The following is a 13,465-nucleotide window of genomic DNA, read 5'->3' on the forward strand; positions in this document are numbered from 1 at the left end:
CCTAACACTCAAAGCTTGAAGTGAATGTGTTCCTTGGGATATGAATACCACCCGTCCACATACACAGATGTGTCTTGGTTCACCATGCTGCTGCACAGGGGTACATCTGATTTGAATTAACCATTTGCAGAATCATTTAGCACTTTTATGGTCAGTTTGTTCCTAGGAAAATATTGGAAAAGCTCAGTGATCTCAGTGTTTACCTGACACTTAATGAACAGTTTTTTGGACACAGTCATTTTGGTATTTGGAAATAGATGAACTGATTTATAATAATTTTTTAGAGGCACTTCAGCACCTTGTTCCCACCCCATCAGCTCTGACTTTATCATTCTTTGCATCTTTTCCCCCTCCACTTTTCACAGTTCATTTTTTTCCCCTAGACTTCCCCCATAACTACCTATATCCATATTCACCATATAGATATGTGTAGTGGTTGCTTGGTTTTCGTAGGGTCAATGCTGCTCCATTCTGTGTGGCAAATGAGCTGTTGGTGGCTCTTCAGGAGCTGGTTTTAGGCGCTGGAAAGGGGAGAGCTGAGCAAGCAGGTGGGGCTCAGCTCTTTCTGGCATCATTCTGCCATGTGGACTGTGGTACTGTGACTCCTGCTTAAACCCCTACTAAAAGCCTGTGTTTATTCTGCAGGTAAATTCCTTTTCCAAGTCACCATTTCTCAGATTGCTCTCTGACTACTTGTTGTTCTTTCCCAAGGAGAGCTTCTGATACTAAAATTCTCTCAGACAAGGCATATAATTTAGTACATTCTTTACACCAGTCCTGAATTTATTGTGTCTTCTCTTTGTCTTTTTCTCAGATTTATCACTTACAGAGATAAGGGAATCTTATTTTCTATCAAAATTATTTCCCAGGAACACATAGTGTGACAGATCTCTCAGGATTAAATTCCTAGGTAGTCTTCCAAGTTTTCCTGATTTCCCAGTTCTCTGTTGTAGATAAGGATCAACATGCAAATCAGATTTTTTCTCAGGTGCATGTTAATCTCAGCTCTGATTTCTTGCTTTGTGGGGAAAGTGTGAAGTGGGTGAGTATGTCCTCCTTTATTCACCCAGCTATTTCTCTTATCTGGTGTCTTTAGCATCCAGACAGTATAACTGTCTGGATGCTATATATAAAAATAGGAAAAATATAAATTTTTCCTATCCTTATTTCTCTTTGTTGTGTTTTTGTTTTGTTCTGTGGTGTGGGTTCTTGTTTCTGTGTGTGGTTTATTTTTTCTTCCCTGTTTGTTTGTTTGTTTGTTTGGGGCTTTTCTACCAGCTTTTGGTGTTACTATTTATGCAACCTTTATTCTTAACTTTGATCTGATTGTTAGGAAGTTTGCTCTATTTTTGCAGGATTCCAAGCATCAGATGTGAGCCTGTACTTATTCCTCTAGTACTGCTCTGTTACACTGACTTCTTCCATAGAAGAAGAATTGCTTTAAATGTGCTGCCCACTAAAGATAAAGATAACTCTTAATTCACCTTTTTCCCGAGAGACATCTTCAGGCTGTGAAAACTTCTACAGAGATATAAAGTGATAGGGAGTTTCTCATAAAAGAGAGGCCAAAGGCTACTTGAACTAAAGCAAAGCAACATGGCAATTCAGTCCCAAACATTTTTGCCTCTTCTTGCAAAGACCTGAAATGAAGTCAAAGGATGAAACTAAATCTTGAATTTACAGACACGTTTGCTCACAACTTGCAGACAGAACTACAGAATATGGCCTTACTGGTGAAGCTTGAAGATAGCCAAGAAGCATCCCTCTGATGTGATAACCCAGAGGGATAGCTTTTTTGATTCAGGAGTGTCTGAAAGTACTTTGGTGCTTCTGTCTTTTTCTGAAGGACAGATAGTTTCTTGTGCTCACCTAAATTGTTTTTTATATCTTTTTAAATTGATATGAATTCATAACCTTAGTCCTTGGAGTCTGTTGCTTATTTGGAGTTGGGACCAGGGTCAGAGGTGGGAGGATAGAGAAATTTTATTTGAGTGGAGTTCATTTCACCACAAAGTGCTATCAAATTATTTATCAAGTGTCACATAGATGAACTGAAGAGAAAAGAACTGTAGTGTTCCAGGGATCTGGCAATATCTAAGAGGGTGACAGAAAGGTGATAGATGGACAGGGAACTAAACTATTACAGAATCCTGTCTACTGCCTCTGTTAAGATCCATTCTAAAGGCATTACATCAGCTTAAATAGAGGGGGTACTTGCTCCCGTCCCCTGTTGGGTCTAGAAAGTTAAATGATCAGCAGAGGCAGGAGACAGATAAAAAATTATTTACTTCTTTGAATTCCACCAACTTTCATCTGTGGAGTTATCTTAACCCATTATAAAAACCTTAAAAAGTCAGTATGTGACAGTGGTATTTAGTAATTTAAGTGAAAAAAGAAGAGGATCTCTGACAGTAATAGAATTCATATACCAGGCAGTTTTTATTCTTTGGTTCATAAAAGCCAGGTATTCAAAGTACAGCTTCAGTGTCTGCCTCATTAGCTAATATGGAGTCTAAATTGAAAGGGAAACAAAGTCTTTGTGTGTTTTGGTACATCTTTTAATATAGATAATCTATTCAAGGAAAATCAACCAGGCTGGCTGGCTTTTGGAGAGTGGATGTTGGAAAGGAATGGCACTCACTTCCCAAGTCTTCTGTTTTAGAATCATACACTCTTTGAATACTAAGGAGGTAGCTAATAGTGATAGTAAAAATAAATAATTGTGTAAGAATTGTTACAATATGAATAATAAGATTATGGCCCTTAAATTCAGTTGAGATCCAGATTTGTTTTGTAGAGTCTATTTTTAATAGTGTTTGTTATGTCTTTTGAATCCAGTTTTGTCCTCCCTAGGGAACCTGAGGTGCTGTCACATGGGATTTCTTGAGGAAGGGATATCCAATGTTAGTTCCACAGCAAATGAAAAAAAAAAAACAAACCAGGAACACAGGCAGGTCAAAGCAGTGGTATGCAGAGATACCTGGGCTAGGTGGGGTGCTGAAGTAGCTGCAGAAGATCAGCTCACTACACAGGATAATATATTTTGCTTCTCAGCAGAGTTGTGTAGACAGAAGCAGATGAAAGTAGCTCTGAATAGGCCTGCAGTGAGCCATGTGGATGTTTCTCATTATTGCAATGTAATAAGAACCCTTTTCTGAAATTATTTCCTCTGCTGTGTTGATGTAGGGTTCACTTAGTCTTGGCAGTCTGGAAAATGTTGAAACAAGAATATTATTTTAGCTAAAATAATGGTTTAAGATCACAAATTTTTGGAGACCAGTGGTGACAAATGATTCATTTAAACCTTTAAAATAATCATTTGTATTCTTCCCTCTCTCCTCTACTGGCTTCGTCTTCTAGTACTTTGTAAGTAATTTTAAAACAATTTCATTTTCTTTTCTTATATAGCTGGTCACTCATGCAGGTTTAAGGATTCTGTGTCAAGCAGTTTTTATTTGCACTTGATTTTATCTGACTTGTATCTGACATTTTATACTTTCTGTAACTTTTGGAATAGGATTGCTTGTACAATGACAGGAGTAAGGCAGTCCAGATTCTGAAAGGGGCCTGTGGGTACTACTCTCCTGTGAACTTAAATAATTCTGGTTTGCACTGAAACTGCTTACTTATTTGTCAAGCTTCCAGGAGGGAAGTGGCAGAAGCAAATGCTCTGACTGCTAAACTTCAGCTGGGTGCTATACATCAAGATCATGTCATACTAAGAACTGCCGCAGAGCTCGCTCTTAAGGTGACTCCTATAGCCATTATTTCCAAAACTAGCACTGTCATCGTTTCTGTCTGGACCATACACATGGCAAACAATAACTAAGGTGTATGTCAGCTGTCAGAAGACTTTTAAGTATATCTCTAAAATGCACTTAAAGAAGAATACCTTCAGATGTTTCAGACTTCCACTGGCTGTGTTTATATATCTGCATGCCAGATTCTGCCCATACTAGACAGCAACTTAGAAATCACCTATTTGAAGCCTATAAAGCAAAAGAGAAATCTCCTGCAGAAGTGACTGAAGTCTCCACCAGGCTTTATTGCCAGGTGCCTGGGCTGATGGAATTTGCTCTTCCTCAGAGAGAATCTGAAAGGCAGTTACCTGTTTTACAGACCAGTATAAGTCTGCAATGTTCAGCAGATGTGGTTTCTGGAAGTAAAGACTCCTTGCTGTGATATCTGGTTAGTCACTGTACATTTAACCAGCAATCTGTGGTGCTTACACAACTACTTATGCTTATCTTTAATGGGAAGAATAACAGCTCTATTTATTCTCACTCTTATCTGTTACCTCTGTGTAAACACAATATGTGGAAAGAAGCTGAGTTAGGAACGCAGGTGAAAAAGTTCAGGAGTTCTTCCAAAAGGCTTTTTTTCCCCTCTCAATCTATTTTTTTGAAAACTCTTTTTTTTTTTCCCCCCCTGGAGAGGGGCTGATGTGCATTGTCAGTAAAATTGCACCTCTCAGCATTGAACAGGAACATGGAGGAGGCTCATCTGTCATGTCCCCCAAACATCACAGTGGAAAGATGATGTACTCTTGCCTTGGCCATCAAAGGGAAGGGATGCTTTTCATGCTGTATAACTCATGGGTAGCTGACAAGGTTAAAAACAAGGTTTCAAATCTGACATGTTAGATTACAGATTTGATACTCACTTTTAACTTTTAATCCAGAGTTTTCAGGGAACTTTCTCCAGTAACTTTGCTGTGAAAATCCTTCAGACTCATTACACAGTCTGGCAGCTTGAGTGAGACACTGTCACTTGAGGTCACGAGTACATTAGGCAGAGCAATGAAGGACGATATATATATGTATTTTGGTCTGTGTTTACTCTGTTGGGATGTTTGCTTTCTGTTCTATAAGCGTTCTTTTGATCAGTCTAAGCTGCATTTTCTTGTAAAATATAAGCTGACTCGTACTCGGATTCTTTGTTGGAATGAGATTACCCAGGTTGTTTCAGAATTTCCAGAAATTAGACAGATTCCATTTGTTTCTTCTCAGAACAGATGGTGGAGTAGAATTTGAATCACTGAAGTGATAGTGGGAGAGAAGTTAAAGTTACAGTGGGGAAAAAATGGGAATTTAAGTGAAACTTTTCACACTTTCCTTTTTTTTGCTGATTCCCAGCTTTTATTTTTTATGTGAATAGTTTAATAGATCCAGCTTTCAGATTTGTCTCCATTGTTCAGAGAACTATAAAATCAGATGGGTACAATGTAGAATATTCTGTACTTTTACTAGATACTAAATGGACACTCATAAAGTGTTAGACTTTCACCTCATGAGTTGAGTTCAGATCTATTTTAGTGGGCTGTTTCCTTCTTCATTCCCTGAAGTGAAAGAGCTAAAATCAGGATTAATTCTCCCACTCTTTAAAAGGACATGGATGTATAAATTTAGCATGGAGTCTGAAGAAAGCACATCAAAGCCACCATCACTACCAAAACTGAAGCCCTGGATGAGAACTCAGTCTATTTCTAGATCATCCCTTTAAATTATTTCTGTGGAGATATTTTTTATTTATGCTTCTGTGTTGTCTGCAGTTGTAGGATCAGAGACCAGGCTAACTCAAGGAAATAGCTAGCACAGGGCAGTGACAGAGATGGAGGACTGCACTCTGGATACCAGCAGAAGAGGCAAAACCGAACCCTAAGCTGCTCTCTATTGGGTTTTCTTTTTTTTCAGTGGCTCTTGTACATGGCACAGATGATCCTGAGAGAATACATGAATCAGTGTGCCTTGAGTCTTTGTGCCTGCAGCTCTTTCACTGACACGAACAAAATCCCAGAAATGCCTTGCTGCAGATGAGATAAATGAGAGATTTCCCCACTCCCCACACCATAAGGCAGTAAATGCAGTGAGGGTTTTTTTATTGGTTTCTATCATGTCGGTCGTATTGAATGGCTCCACTCAATGTTCCAAGTACAGAGCTGCAGAGGGCTGAGAGCTCGTGTGCAGGGGGCTACAAGCTTCTTCCTTCCACAGGCTTCCCTCAAACAGGTTGTGGGTGGGCTCTGCAGGCTGACCAGACATTCACTGCATGTTTAATGTTTTCTTCCTTTTTTGCTCATCTCTCAGTCTGCTCTCTCTGCTATTATGTGCCCAAACTCAGTACCTTAGGCTCCTGCTGAATGTCACCTCACCCCTGCAAGGGTCTCTAAGAAGCTGGGTGGGATACTTGTGGCATAGGCACTTGGATGCAAGGTTGGAGTTTCACTCTATTGGAGTTTTTATCTTTCTTCACTTGATCTGTCGTGACTTCTATCTGTGCTTTAAACTGTGTCATCCGAGTGGCACTCGGGTTGTTAATTAAACTTGTCAACCTATTGCATGGGGTAAGAGGTCTACACATGGTTAAAAAAATAATTTATAAGCTTTCAGGAACAGATTCAGCAAAGTACTTACAGAAAGTGCCTAAATGGAGAGATGTGAATAGCCCTACAGACTTCAGTGGGATTATAGATGCAACTAAAATTATACCTGTGATAAAATGCCTGGCTGCACTGAAGTGTAATAAGGGGTTTCTCAGAGCTTCACCCATCCTGCTGCCCAAAGCCCTGGGTGGTTTCCAGGGGCTCATCTGCAGCCCCAGTGCGTGCAAATGCTAGCAGCCATGCCGTGCCATTGGCCTCCCCAGCAGCCAAATTTCATTTCAGAAAGCACTTATCTAGGCTGGGAAGCAGGCAGAGGTGAGAGCACAGCTTTGCACGTGTCTCTCCTCTTTTTCTGTTGAATAAGCAGCGCTGCCAGAGTTGCTGGCTCCGTGACCTGTGATCGGCTGGCAGATGCAGCCTCAGGGCTTCAGATCTGAGTTAGCCATGCCTATCCCTTGCCAGTCTTCCCAGTGATTTTATGGCAGGGAAGAAAAGTGAGCTAGATTGATTAACTTTTAGGCAGCATTCACTGTAGCTTCTGGAAACATGGTTGTGGTCAGTTTTATCTCAGTGCCATCTAGTACATGAAATAGCATAAAGAAAGAAGGACAAAAATGTGGAATCATAAGAGGAAAATGTAGTAACACAAAAAGGGCAGAATTCATAGAAGGACTATAATAGTAGTACAGGAACATAAAATAAAGGTGTCACAGTTATTCATTGTGAGGATAAAAGGTGAAATTATTTCATTTAACCCATTGCATACTGCTCATATGATTTTCCACCTCTTAGATGCTTCAAATTGCTTTTCAACCTCTTTTCAAGCACTTCTAATGATAAAACACCAATTACAAGGCTGTTGTCACATTGTCTTTATATTTAATCTTTCTGACTGCATTATTGAAAGGTTTCAGCATAGCACTGTCACCTAAAATACCCACGGTGCATTAAACTGTAGGTGTTTGTGGGTTACTGTAAATATCTCTGCACATATAGGCATAAATAGCTCTCATTTGATTCCCTAATTCAGAAACCACTGCCCCCTTGTCCCCCTGTCTCTGGTCTCTCTGATTCCACACAACCTCATTAGTTACTAACCTTTAAATGCTCCCCTCACCCCTCCAGGTCCAGGCCACTCTCCGCTCAAAGAGACAGAGCATACAATTTGAAGCTTTTTGCAAGAAATGAAGTTATACCCTCAACTCCCCTAGGTTTCATTTCCACTTAAGAAACAAAACAGCCTGAAGACACTGATGTCACCAGGGATCTTGCTGTGAGCAGTGGTGGCGGCTTAGGTGCCCGTGGTTGGATTATCAATGGCAATCCCAGATGATCATTTAGGAAACCTAGGGCTTGGCTTTTCCACTGAACAACTCAGGACTTCTGAGGATGCTGTCTGCTCCTCTGTTCAGAGCCGTGAATCATCTCTGAGGAGACTGATCTGAGACCCCCATTTCACAGGCATTTCCTGAACAGCCAAGGCAAGGACATAGTTCTACTTGATACTTTTTAAATCAATATTTCATTAAGCAATGCTTTTATGGCATTTCAGTATTCATCTATAGTAATTAATATAAGCCTTTTATCTGTGTAAATCAAAACACTTTGAGAAAGCTGAAGTGCATGAAAACTCTCTATTAAAGATGAAGAAATATGAATCATGCAGAGGGATTATGTACTTTGCCCAATTGCCCAGCCAATTAACGGATTAATTCTTAATCCAGTTCCATATCCACAGGGCCATGCTGCCAGATTTTATCTCCTAAATATAAAATATTCTACATCTGAAAAAAAAAGAATCAGCTTAATGTCACAGTCACTTTGCAATTCAAGTATTTCTCTATTTTTAATGAACTTAATGAAAAAAAAGTGTTTGATTAGGGTGTTTTTCTGAAATGTCTGTATTTCAACCTAGTGTAAGATTTTTGGTTAATGACATGTTTAACACTCAACTGTTGGGCTACATATTTAATTTTCCTTATTTTAGTGTTTCACTCTTATTGTCTGCACATGCAACTGGGAGTGAAGTCTGTGTCACAGAGAAACCTTTTTTCTAGGGTGTTTCATCACCAAAACTTGGGTGAAGAATGTAAGTGGAAAGAAGTGTTTACAGAAATTTGATGTTCCCTGGTTTCGCTGTGCCTTTTTTTTTTTTTTTTTTTTTTTTTCCAAGAGGCTAGCAGATTTCCACTTCATAGCAGGAAAACAACTAAACCAGAGGGACTTCACCTACACAAATGCATTTTGTGAGATAATTATTAGACTGTCATTATAGAGCTTAAAAACTCTCAGACTTCATGGTCTCTGAAGACTGAATTCATTATATCTTAAACAAGGCAAGATTCTCCTTTGGGAATTTTCTGTCTGTCTGCTTTTCTTATATATACAGTTTATCTGCTTAGGAATGAGGCAAGGAGAATAGATCAGCTCAAATTTGTTGGTACTTTTGACTTTTTTTTTTTCCTAAAAAAACAAAAAGAAAAAAGTTGTTTGTTATTAGAAACATAACCTACTTCTCTTTATGTAGGCAGGCACATGCTTCTCTCCTCAGCTGAGACACAAGGCGCTATTCTTAGCTTTGCTTTAATTTACATTGTCCCTTGAGGCAAAATGCACAGGATATAACAGCTCTGCAGTTAGGACTGGTTTAAACTGTGTAAAATTAGAGCCCTCTCTAACATTACAGGCAATTTTAAGGGTATGTGAAAGATGTTAGAAACCTGCTATAGAAACCCTATCCAAGGATATGTAAACATGACAAGCAAGAAAGGAACATTAAAAATATTTGGAAATATTTGAATGCGGTCACTCGGATGGGTGTAGAACCAGCCTGCTGTTTCATCCTCATGGCAGCTGAGAATCAGGAGATGTCTGCAGTAAAGGGTCAGCTCCCCAGTGGATGCAGCTTATTCAGTTTCGCTGATGTTGATTTGCACAAATTGACAAACTAGAGACAGATTTGAGAAACTGACAGACCCAGAGCATTCACCTGTGATGGATGCACTCAACCTTCTCAACCAAACTAGCAGTAGTCTGGTGCAAACTCCAAAGAAGGTAAAGGCCTGGGCCATAGGCAAGGCAAAATCTCCCCAGGGAAGGCACGAAGGGGCAGAGTGACCCAGGGAGCACTGATGGAACACCAAGAATGCTGTTAATGCAAGGAGAGCAGGCGGTTTTCCCAAGATCCATCTGTGTGGGTACAAGGAGTCTCATGCTTACCTTTCTTGCTGTATGCACTTGAACTGTGAGCCAACTGCTTTATCCCATAAATATGACAGCCTAATTGTGCTCTCCCTGCTAGGCAGTGTGGCTGCATAAGTGTGATCTCCACTGGAGCTGGAATGCCTCTCAAAGTTTGAGATTCTTTACCTGAGATCAAGACATCCTTCCTTACCCAAGGCAGAGAGATACCTTCTTAGCAACCAATCCTCTGTAAGTGGCTCATAGCATGCTAAACTAATACTAATGAAATAATGTAATTGATTCCTTTGCAAGAAAATTGATTCCTTTGATACAAACAATTGTCCAAGTCTGAGACTAAGATTGCCCCTAGGTGCAGCTAGGCTTCATCATGAGTTTACAAAACAAGGGGATTCACTCTGAGCCTCACAACTCAAGGGGAGAAACGCCCCTGTTGGATCTTTGGTCTCTGGCACTCTAAATGGATTCTGACTTATTTGCCTTTGTATGTTTCATGCATGTGGTGGGTAATAGAGTGAACCTTGCCATTGAATTTGTTAATGCACATTTTTGTAAAGACGTATTAAATCTATTTTTGCCAATATCTTTGATTTCTTGAGTGACCCTAAAGATACATTTGTGACATCACTACTTGTTGTTTCTCCACTGTTGCTTCAGCACTACCTATTACTCCTTGCTTTAAGAGCTGCACCTTACCTATCGCTCCTGTCTCTGTACCTGGAGGAAGGGAAAGCGGACTAAAAACTGTCTTTGGAATATAGCCTTCATTATCCCAAATTAGTTCACAAATGTCATAGAGTATTTGGTAAAAGAGTCAATCTTCCCTATAAAAACTCAACCCACAAGGTGTTGAGCAGAAGAAACAGTATGAAGACAGTTCTTATTTAAATCCTGAAAAGCAGGTGTCAGCTTGGCTGGTAATGGCTTTGCAGTCCATCCCACAATATCCAAACCAGGAGTCTACTTCCACAGAAACTTAGCTCATTACTGGTCGTGTTTGGGAAGTGTTCTTGGGAGGTAATGTCCAGGGTGCTTTGACCTGGGATATGTGCAGGAGACACATCACCTGCTGGTGGCAAGGCCAGGCTGCACTGTGGAGGTGCCCTCTGTTCCCCCTAGCACCACAGTGGACATCCATCGGCTTTGGAAGCTGCGTATGTCTTCCTAGCCCAAAATGGATAGCAGTATCCCTCTCCGTCCTCATGAACTTCTTGAAGCTTCCCTTGAAGCCCCTGAGCAGAGGAGCAGCTCCTCCATGTGCCTTGAGGGGGCCTCACCCCATTTTGAGGGGAAGACAAGAAGTGAGAGGAAATTATTTCTTTATTTTTCTCCCTCACAACCTCTCCAAGCATGCTGGGGAGGGCATGGGTAGACTGGCATCACTCCCCTCACACACAGCTGCTGCAGAGTTTGGCACAAGGCTGAGAGCAGTCTCCATGGCCTGAGATACTGACACTGGTGCCAGCAGCAGCTATTCTGGTTCCTAGTTCAGGGATTTGGAAATAATTTCCCCCAGGTGAGGAATCCGGCAAAAAAAAAAAATAAATTAGGCCTTCAAATGACAGGCATTTGCATTTTGAGTGTTGAGTGTGTAAAGAGTTAGAGGGGACTTGATCTGTGACCATGAATATCAGAGGGCTGATTAAGCCAGTTACTGCACGGGCATGTGTCTCCATGAGGAAAGACTCTGGCTTCAAATCGGTATTCCTGGCTGTTACTGAGAGTGAAGATAAAGCATTAATTTCATCACCACAACAAGGTTTTCAGCAATTAGAGCCACTGGCATGTCTTGCAGCTGGTGCTGCAGCAAAACTGCCAGAGATCTGGACATTTCCCTCCTCTGGGTAAAAATGATAGATAAAGGTGTAACTTCATAATTGACCAGGTGGAGATTTATATGCTCATTGGTGTTTGTTCACCATGTTTTCTTGCACAGCACAAAATTGTCACCTGTTCTCTGCTTGCTTGTTCCCTTGTTATACCTGAAGATCTGTCAATGCCATACAGATAACCCTGCACTAAAAAAGAAGCAAAACAGAATCAGTTCAATTTTTGCTGCCAGGGCATGTGCACAGAGCCTGGAGCATCTACTTGGGCCGAGTCGGTGATATGACATGGCTGCATGATGACAAAGACATCGTCAGACCTTCCTTCCCCCAGACTTCATTCCTTCACCTCTTACTGAAAACCTGTCTGCTGTGGTGTTTTATATTCATTAAGTAGCTCCCCCCTTCTATGTTAGCTCAGTGCCAAGACTGCTGAATGGTGTTGGAGGAACCATTCCACTAGAAATTCATTGTTTGGGATATTCTCTGACATCAGATTAACTAAAAGACGCTTTGGTAGCATAGGTGCAAAGTCAAAGTTCAGGATGTCAGGTGAGCTGGTATTGATGTACTTCACAGTGTTTTTTGTAGGTTGGTGGTTCCAGAGTCTGTTTTGGTTGCTAAAAATAGCTGTGCTGCTGCTGAAATGCGGTCTTCAGAAAGTAATTTTATAAAGCACGAGAGTGGCTCTGCCCTGAAAAATAACCTGGGAAAAAGTGTAACATAGGGGTCTGTATTTATTGTTTTTCATAACTGGCTGGGATCTGTGCATGCAGCCCTGTCTTCTGCATCATTACTGTCCCTGGTAAAGGAAATGTGAAAGCTGATGAAATAGAGAAAACCTTTTTCTCTGTCTCTTGCTCTCAGTGGTGTCAGTTTTATGCAACTAGAAAGAAGAAGGTAGTAAAAATCTCTTTCAGTCACCTGAAATCAGTAAAAGTGAAAATCCACAGAGTGAGCATGTTGGTTATGTGAGAAGGTGTTGCATTTGCAGTCAGTTTTCAATGTAGAATTTCACCACAATTTCTCACTCACATGAGAACACATGACAATTTGGAAGAAAGACATGCATTTTCTCCCCCAGGAATAACAGCTGGCCAGACACAGGGAGGTAACTGCCAAGGACCTGACTGCTGCTCTGTGGGGTTTTTAGGTAAGGACCATTACTGCTTGCTAACCCTCCCAAACTGGAACTCAGCCACCAGACTTGGCTGGCCAGATGTTGTCTCTGGTACGAGCATTCCCTGAAAGCTGTAAGTGAGATGCCACCAGAACAGTGCAACATCTTCCCCATCGTGACCCATCCCTGCATGCCCCCTGATCAGTAAGAGGGCCCTCCATCTTCCTTGCGTGTTTTGTCTCAAATATGGATGTGCTTGCATGATGGAACTCCTCAGTTTTCAAAGAGGGAAACTCCAAGATAGTCTTTATGAATTTGGGGCAGCCAGAAAGAATGGAAGGAGTCAGTCTTGGGTAAGAGCAGCTGTAATTAGCCTGAATCAGAAACTGAAAGAAAAGACAGCAACACATTTAATGGCAACCTCTGTTTTTCAGTGATCTACAGGCAGAAGTGGAGATGTGACACCAGCGCTGGGTTCACACTCTGTCCTCTGACCCACCAACACCCTGTTCAGTCCTTGGGGACCAGCCTCCAGCCTGGACTTCAGCGATGTGGGCTCCATCTGCTCTCCTACTCACAACTGAGGTGTAATTTCCCCTGCTCACATGCATTCTGCAACAGTGGTGATCCCTGGGGAGCACAAATGTATCATTATTTCCATAGACCCATGGGATGCTGCAGGAAAAAAGAGGTCATAGGCTGGTGCCCTGGGAAAAAATTTCCAAATTAGACTTCAAAGCTGGGCTGGGTAGGGCTGCTGGCAATGACAACTGGAAAAAAAGTGCTATTTTTCCCTGTATGTGCAGCTCAAAGTGCTGTCTCTTGGATTGTAATTATATTGATCCAAGTTATTTTACTATTCCTCAGGAAAAAGAAAATGAAATTCCTTAAAAATATGTTTTGTGTGCTAATCTGGCACTGTGGCTTTTCTGAAAA

The sequence above is a fragment of the Passer domesticus genome, chromosome Z (genome assembly GCF_036417665.1).
Source record: "Passer domesticus isolate bPasDom1 chromosome Z, bPasDom1.hap1, whole genome shotgun sequence".
Classification (NCBI taxonomy): domain Eukaryota; kingdom Metazoa; phylum Chordata; class Aves; order Passeriformes; family Passeridae; genus Passer; species Passer domesticus.